Here is an 8,105-nt window from a genome sequence, read left to right as displayed (position 1 = left end):
TTGAATCAATAGAAAACAGCTATTTATAAGGATAAAAATCCTAAAAATAGCAATAGCTGTAATACGTGGAAAAGGAAAGTCGAAGCTCTAAAAAGGGGATTTGATATTTTATATTATGTATTAATATTTCTGAGGCTATGTTTGGGTCACACATAAGCACAGATATACTCAGTGATTTCAGGATTTTCTAAAAGTGCAAGAGATTATGTTGAATTTTTATTAAACAGAGTCTATAAATCAAATGGAACATTCTCAAACCCTGAACTGTGTTTCCATATGCCTGTAGTCTATAGGTATTGAAATGCTCACCTATACTTTAGGAAAAAAAAAAAAAAACACAACATTTTGCAAAAATTGAATAAATGATCATTCGAAGCAAAAGCATGCAGTTCAAAAGCTAAACCTCCCATTGGAGAACAGAAAATTTAATGAGCTTTTAATGGAATGCAATGCTCAGAGTAGTAAATTATTTGTTAGTTGACGATGCAATCAGCATGCTGATTAAGGTTGCTTGGTTTTTTACTAAACATTAACTGAATGAAAACGGGTAGTCCTTGTTCTGCTTGGGGGGCTTTAAGGAAGCAAATGGACTTTCAGAACAGAGATTGTCAATAAAGGTGAGTGCACTCCAGGTGTCATTTGAATATGATGATAAAATACTTCTGATAAATATTTAAAAGCATTTTAAATCCACAATGTTCGCCTAGTGTATTGTGGACTCTGTTTAAAGAAACAGTGGGCCTTAGCAGGCCTAACAACAATCCCTCTATCTCTCTCTAGAAAGAAATATCTAGATCTGCTTTCTTTTATTGCAAAAGAGAAAAAAAAGGGGGGGGGTGGTATGCTTTGAAAATATAAGCCAGCATGGACTCTGAGACCAAGAACTGTTTGGAATGTGAACCTAAAAAAAAGACAAAAAGGACAAAAATCAAAACAAAGGAAAATATCCTGACAGCAAATAAAGGAAGAGACATCTGTTTCTCTGGATAGATGAAGATAAAATTTTAATTAAGCAGTTCCGATATTCTGATGTTTTCAAATAATTGCTGTTAGAATACATATATATTTTTAAATTTATAAATGACGGCATTCTGAGGGCAAGAAGTATTGTGAAATCGGAGTTATATCCTGTCTAATTTAGGAGGTGTTAAGGAGGGAATAAAAGAAAAAGAACTAAAATTGAAAATAAATTATGTGATGCTTCTTTTTGTTTTAAGATGGTTAATACAGAATTTACAAGGTCTATCATTTACCATATGTTAATCAATATATACATTAACTTTAAATATTGTTTCTGAGAGAGATTTTGTTACTAAATCTGTTTAAATTGCTAGATTTCTTTTCCCCCTCAAAAGAAGGGTGGGTTTTTTTGTTTGTTTTTCTCTCTACCAATTGCAGAATGATGGGTTTGTAGGTTAATTTTCTTTGAACAGCTACAAAGTTCTTTTTCTATAAATCCTAATTAGTTTCATCATTGGTGATTCTCTGGCAATGATCAGGTACCCTTAATATCCGATAAATAACTACCTCTCACTTTTAACTATTCCTGTTTATGACCCAAGAGGTTAAAAGCCTTTGACTGGCATTTGACTTCTGACCTCATATAAATGTTATCTTATCAGTTCCTGCTTGTTAACTTGTATTGAGTGCTTGTCCCTGATGGCTTTTAGATAAAGGGTTGTGGGCTTTTTTCTTTTTTTTTCCTTTTTAATATATTTCCTATAGGAACTAAACCATTTGCTTTGTTCTATGCCTAGTGCACTCCAGTCTAGAGAGTAACCTGCTATAAATCTGTTATAAAGCCCCAAATATACTTTTATTTATTCTCGACATGATTTTAGTTCAGCTTTATGGGTGGGATTTTATCACTGAGAATATATATTTATTATAATTAATAGCAGTAATTACCAGTGATCTTAATCCTTTAACATGTTAGTAAGGAAGCTGGTTAGCTTGCTATTCTCTCTTTTAAAAAAATGCAAAAGTAAAAAAGAAAAAACAATTTTAGCGTTGCATTTTGTACCAGCATGAGATGAGCTAGAGAGATAATTTATGGAAATCTTGTCTCCCCAGACTTTAGAAGTCTGCCTAATGAGAGAGTCATCAGTAAGATATATCTTTTTTAAAAAATCGAATCCAGACCATGAACAGGGTATTTTCGAACCTTTGGGGAGGAAGGAGGTGGCCTGGCGCCCTCCTTTGCCCTCTGTCCTAAGAATTAAGAAGGATTTCAGCCCTTTATTCCATTTGCAGCTGTGTGTGTTGTTCATACATTCAAGTGTGTATGTGTGTGAGTCTAGCCACTGTGTACAAATCTAAATACATTTGAATGTTTGCATTTTAATCTCTCCATACCTCGATGGCATCGTGAGAGTATTCTAGGCAGATACTGGTGCCTCCGAGGCTGCCTCATTTGCAAATGACCTACAATGTGATTTCTAAACAAAATATTACATTAATTTCTATGTGGAAAATAGGCAGAAAGGAGGGGGAAGAAGGAAGAGGCAGCCATCTTGGAGTCATTTTGCCTTTTAGCCTCCTTTCTCCTCCCAAGGCTCGAGAGTTAGAATATTACCTTTATTTTTAATTGGCCTTGAACGTAATGCAAGGAAGCACATACAAGAGACCTTTGTATTCGTGTTTGGGGTAGAAAAAAGTTGTAACCTCTTTGGACTTTAAATAATAACTGCGACTATAGACAAACTACACCTATTATTCTCAATCCTTCTAAATAAATATACATATAAATGAAGCATATGCCACAGCTTGTAAGAGACCTGTACAAAACCTATTAAGGGAAACAAATGTCTATTTGGACCATTCATTTACTACTATCTAAAGAATTAATATGTCAGTAAAGTTATCTGCCCTTCCTCCTCCCCCATTCTTTCTTTTCTCTCCAAACACACTCTCACATGCACATACACAAACACACGCATTCAGATACCCCCAATCTGGAGAAATGGCGACCTTGGAAAGTTGTTTTTTGTTTTTTGTCTTTTTTTTTTTTAAATAGGGATTCCTTTTCTCTCAGGTCTTAAGTATTTAAGAAAGTAAAAAAAAAGAAAAAAGACCAGCTTTTTATTTTTTATTTTAATTTTCTGTGTGTGGAGACCTGCTCTGGGTCTGTAATGTCCTAACACTGCTTTCATCATGCTCATATTCTGGCAACACACAGGTTTAACACAATTTGTCCTAACTTTTCATTTCAACCATTGCTTTTCTCAAAGTGGTCAGAGTTTAAAGACTGCAAAAGCAAAGGGAAAAGAAATACCACGGCAGGGGGAAAAACAAACCAACCCCCAAACTGGTGCTGGTATTCACAGCATTGACACATTCTCAAATGTTTTCTCTGTAGTTATAACACAAAAGCGCTTTCTTCCCTGTTTTGATGTGTTAAAGACGGGAAAGAGAGAGGACACTTGGAAGTGGTAAAATAAGTATTCGGAAGCACAGAGAAGGTGTTTCTTTTCTGCATATCCAGCATGTGTCAATAACATGTAGATGCTTATAGTTTCATATTAATTAAAAATTTTTAAACGAAGAGGGGATGAAAAGTTAAATTTAAGCAAGTTGTGTCAGATCCACTGAACTTTGAGCTATTGCCTTTCTGTGTGTAATTAGAAGTTCTGTGTGTAATTAGAAGTGCATCCGAAGCCAATCATTCTGCTATCTCTGAAATAAGGATATCCAGGATCCTAAGTCCCTCTGAAAAGGGTGTGAGGGGATCAGTAACAAATTAGTATCTAATTCTGGTATTTGGCAGAAGAAACCACAAACTTTATTTTTACTCCTTCAATGTCAGTAATCTGAACTAATTTTTCTAGCCAATATTATTTGCAGATTGTTTTACTGAGTGAAACAAATACGGATTTGAAAGACAAATAATGACCTGATTACTAAACACTCTCTCCTATTCTGACGGCCAGATTCTCTGAGTTGAATCCCAGAGTCCTTTCCTATTGTATTTTGTGTCCTGGCTTTTTTAAAAATAAGATTTAAACATGTAAGCTAGGTCATTTCAAAATTGGTATAAGTTATACTACTGCTTTTTTATATTTAATTATCAATATATAGTGATAAGTCTTGGTATACCCAACGCAAAAAAAAAAAAAGTGTTTACTTACACCAGTTTCTATACCAATCAAAATGAACTCCCCCAAACACTTTTGGTGTAGTATTTTAAATCGTAGTTAGAGGAAGAAGATGAAGGGGAATCAGGCTTTTGGTTTTTCTGTAGAGCTGCATCATCAAGATTTATGAAGTTACCTAAGGGTATATTAAAATATATTGCTTTTGTACATTTATATGTTTATAAACCTACCTTAGGAATATATTAAGAAATACAGCCCATTTGGTTTTTTTCCCCCCCATTCCCTGCCAAAAATCAAACCTGCTCTGTCTGGAAAAAAAAAAAACAGAGACTTCTGTGATATCATGGACTTTTTTGTATTTCAGCAAAGAAGTAGAGCACATAGAGTCAGAAATATCAACATTTTTAGGACCTAAATTATTACTGTTAAGGTTTTATTCCTTCCTTTGGCAAGACCGATGGAGACAGATTTCTAATTTCCTTGGTTTCTGTCCTCTCTTTCATGTGTTTTTTTTTATTTGTATAAATTAGCTTTGTCCTTTCTTAGTAGAATGTTTAATTTGGGCACATGCTTTCCCAGATAGATTCTCATTCCTACTGCCTCCAACTTGTGTTGGTTTTGGAGTGGGAAGTGGTTTTCCTCATTTAAAAAGCTTTGTAATTCAGACTCAGAGGGCCAGGACCTCTTTCTATCCATCTGGACATGTTCAATGGGTCACACCCAAGATCAGAAGCCATGTTCCTATCTTCCTTATGGGAAAATGATAAAATAATATCCACAAGCATCTGATACCAGGGGCACAGCCTGGACACACACACCTTGCCCTCTTCCCCTTGGCCTTGCATGCCCTGAAGAATGAATACATCCATCTCCAAAGCTGATGCTTCGAAGTGACCAGTCAGACGCTCGCAGGTCAGCTGGCTGTCCTCTTGGACAGAGGGTCCATAAATCAGAGAGATGTTGGTGTGGTTGAAAGAGGAAGGTAGTCTAGCCTGAGGGAAGCCACGTAAATCTCTCCCAGAGCATTGTTCCTGGTAGGGAGTGGGGGTGAGAGTTGGGGTAGCTCCTGGGGCCTCGAGCTGTTATTAATGCCCTGGCCCTCCTGCAGTGGGTGCTAACTTGTTGTGCATGAGAGCTGCCGCCACCCTTCCCAAACATCGGACGACTTGGAAAAGTCAAGCACTGCTGAGCCCTGATTTTCATTTAATAGTCAAAACCAAGATGCATTTGGGCTATGATGATAGGACAGCTCCCTTGAAAAGATTATTTGAACTACAAAGGCATTCATTTAGGGCTAGCGATGTTGCAAAAGGGCCTGCTAGAAATTAGCAGCCTGTCCCGGTATTTGGAGAGCAAGAGTGACAACTTATTGGAAGTTCTCAAGGAATCATTTATATTTCACACTCCACTAGGCAGCTGATTTGAGATTGTCTGTTAGCATAACAAAGGCTCTGAGCCTGTGAACTTCAGAAACCTTTCGACCTCTTAGCTGCTGGCATGAATAGCCCCCAGTCCTGCCTATAGAGATCTCCCAAAGCTCCCCTGTTCGTGGCTAAATTGTTAATCAGGGTAATTTAATATAGTTTTCAATATGCCTCATCTCTTATTGGGAAAGGTATTCACAGCTTCCCTACCCCTGAAAAAAAGTTCTTTTATTCAAGTGTGAGAGGGGCAGCTGCAGACAGACCCCCATCCCTTGCTGCTCCCCCCACTGCTCTGTAGCAGCGGCAATGTTCCGAGCAGCAGCCCTAGCGAAGGGCCAGAAAAAGAAACTCAAACGATGATGCCTTTGCACGCACTCCAACCTGAACCTGAGATTCCAGCCTATTTACGCTAGGAACCGACAAAACAAAAACCCAAGGCTCAGCCATAACTGACATCTCAGAGCCAACACACACGCGCGCACACACACGCACACGCACACGCCACACCCCCTTCCCCTCCCTCCCTTCACCATGCTTCCCCTCCCTCCTCATCTCCCAGCTAAGCTTCTCTTCTGGCTCTCGACAAAATGCACCAGACCCCAAGGCCTGCTAATTTTCATTGCTCTCACTCTTGGAGGCAGCCCACACCGTCCTGCACGCTCCTTCATAGTCACTCTCAGCCCGGAGCCCGCATCCTTTCCCTGTGTCACATACACTTGCTCTCACCGGCTCCCTCGCACACTATCAATTCACATGCACATTAGTTAGCTGAAAAGAGCCAGAGCACAAATATATTCATTTTAATCCAGTTAAGACCTAAGAGGTCTCATAGGATATTATTCAATAGTTTGAGAATCAAGTATAAAACTCAGATTTTGCCACACTGTTTCATCTCAGAGAGGCCTACAACCTGCCTTTCTTTCACTTTCCGCCTGTACATAATGTAAAAAAATAAAATAAAGTGATTAAAAAACAATCACAAGCAAACCACCCTGTTCTAGGCAATCACTGTTCAAATATCATTATTTTGTCTTTTTTAAACGACCTGTTTCTCATACCCATGTACAAAGTCGGAAGAAAAATATCATACAAAGAAGGAAAAAAATATGAAGTCGCTACCTTTAAAAATTAAAAATGAGAAGACACAATCTCTTAATCTTATTTTTCCACGTGAGAATTTTAAGACTTCTATAATCTTTCATCATTCATTTTTACATGAGAATTTTAAGACCTCTGTAAAATTTATCTCAATATTTCCTGATTGCTTTGGTGGTGATTTTCTGTGCAATTGTGCTCTGTCTTTGTGCGGGTTGAGGCCCTGTGTCTTGCTTCTTCCTGGAACAGCCATTTCTCGTTAGCCCAGTCTTGGTTGGTGTACCACTCTCTCAGCCTCCTAAAGTTGGATAAAGCCAGGATCTAGTGCCTGAAGTATTTTCTTTGAATTTGCTCTAGTTAGAGTGGTTCCTGATGAGGGTGCGGACTTTGTTAACTCACTTGAGATCCTAGTCTACCTAGCATCTCAAAACTGCTGAGAAGGGAGACAAATTCTTTCTATAGGATCAGAGAAAGGATTACTAACCTCCAAACAGGAAGTACAAATATACACCCATAATTAATAAAACAAAACAGCCCAGCCTCTTTCTCAAGATAATTTTTCTTGGAATTAAAAAAAAATTAAAAAAATACATTTCCTGGTCAATTTTATATCTAAACAATGCCCAGAGGTGACACTTTGGAACAGAAAATAAAGTGAGTGTATTTGGTTATTGTTTCATATGGCAATCCCAAAATCTGCATTTTTCTTGAAAATAAATCTGACCACCTAAATTTCAATGGTGTGGAAGTTTTTAGATTATAAGCATTTTCATCAATAATGTATGCATTACTCATTTTAATGATAGGATGTTTAGCTTATTTTACTCTGTAAGTAGTGCTTTTCATTTTCGTGATGTCTTAAACCAGAATATTTAGAAAATATTAATTGATAATTACCACAAGTCACTGAATCAATATTTCTGGTTTCTCCTTTAAAAAGCCAAAAAAATTGAAGCATTCATATATAAATTAACAGAAATTTAACTTTCAAAAGATGGCTAGAGACCAAAAAATATTATGGCTTTTAAACCCAAGAAAGAAAAAATACACAATTTACATTTTTTCAGTGCTTTTGCTTAACATTTTTTCATTAGCCTTTCCTTCATTAGAATTTATGATCCATGTCCATCATTACACTTTCACATCTCTGATTTCTGTTAAATTTTCTAACAAAGGTTAATAAATATAAAGGAGTAAAAAGGTCTATTTACTTTCATCTGAAGTGCTCAATATTTCAAGGTTATTTGTATTTGCATGTAAATTTTTCCATGTTCTAATTTAAATTATCAAAATTTGAGTGGAATTAATTCTGTTTGGATTTAGGAAGTAACAGGGATTTTTTTTTTTAAGAAATTGAACAATGTGATTTTGCTAAATTATAACATTTTCTTGGTGTTGGGCCATCTAACATTCTCTCTAGCATGGCACAATTTGGGCTTCACATTTATGGAAGGAAAAGGGCTGGGGGGAGAAGGATATATATTTGGAATGG

The 8,105-nt window shown here is 36.8% G+C and overlaps 1 long non-coding RNA gene across 1 annotated transcript in view; it reads left to right on the top strand.

Moving 5' to 3' along the window:
- The first annotated feature begins 440 nt into the window (after positions 1–440).
- Positions 441–8,105, top strand: part of LOC147584297 (uncharacterized) — a 39,379-nt gene continuing 31,714 nt past the window's right edge. Inside the window, exon 1 of the long non-coding RNA XR_015248179.1 lies at positions 441–617. This is a non-coding gene — a long non-coding RNA (uncharacterized LOC147584297). The remainder of the gene's footprint in view (positions 618–8,105) is intronic.

The sequence above is a fragment of the Puma concolor genome, chromosome A1 (assembly GCF_028749965.1).
Source record: "Puma concolor isolate L17-30 chromosome A1, mPumCon1.1.hap2, whole genome shotgun sequence".
NCBI lineage: Eukaryota > Metazoa > Chordata > Mammalia > Carnivora > Felidae > Puma > Puma concolor.
The sequence above is the reverse complement of the archived record's forward strand: the minus strand, read 5'-3'. Positions and strand labels throughout refer to the sequence as shown.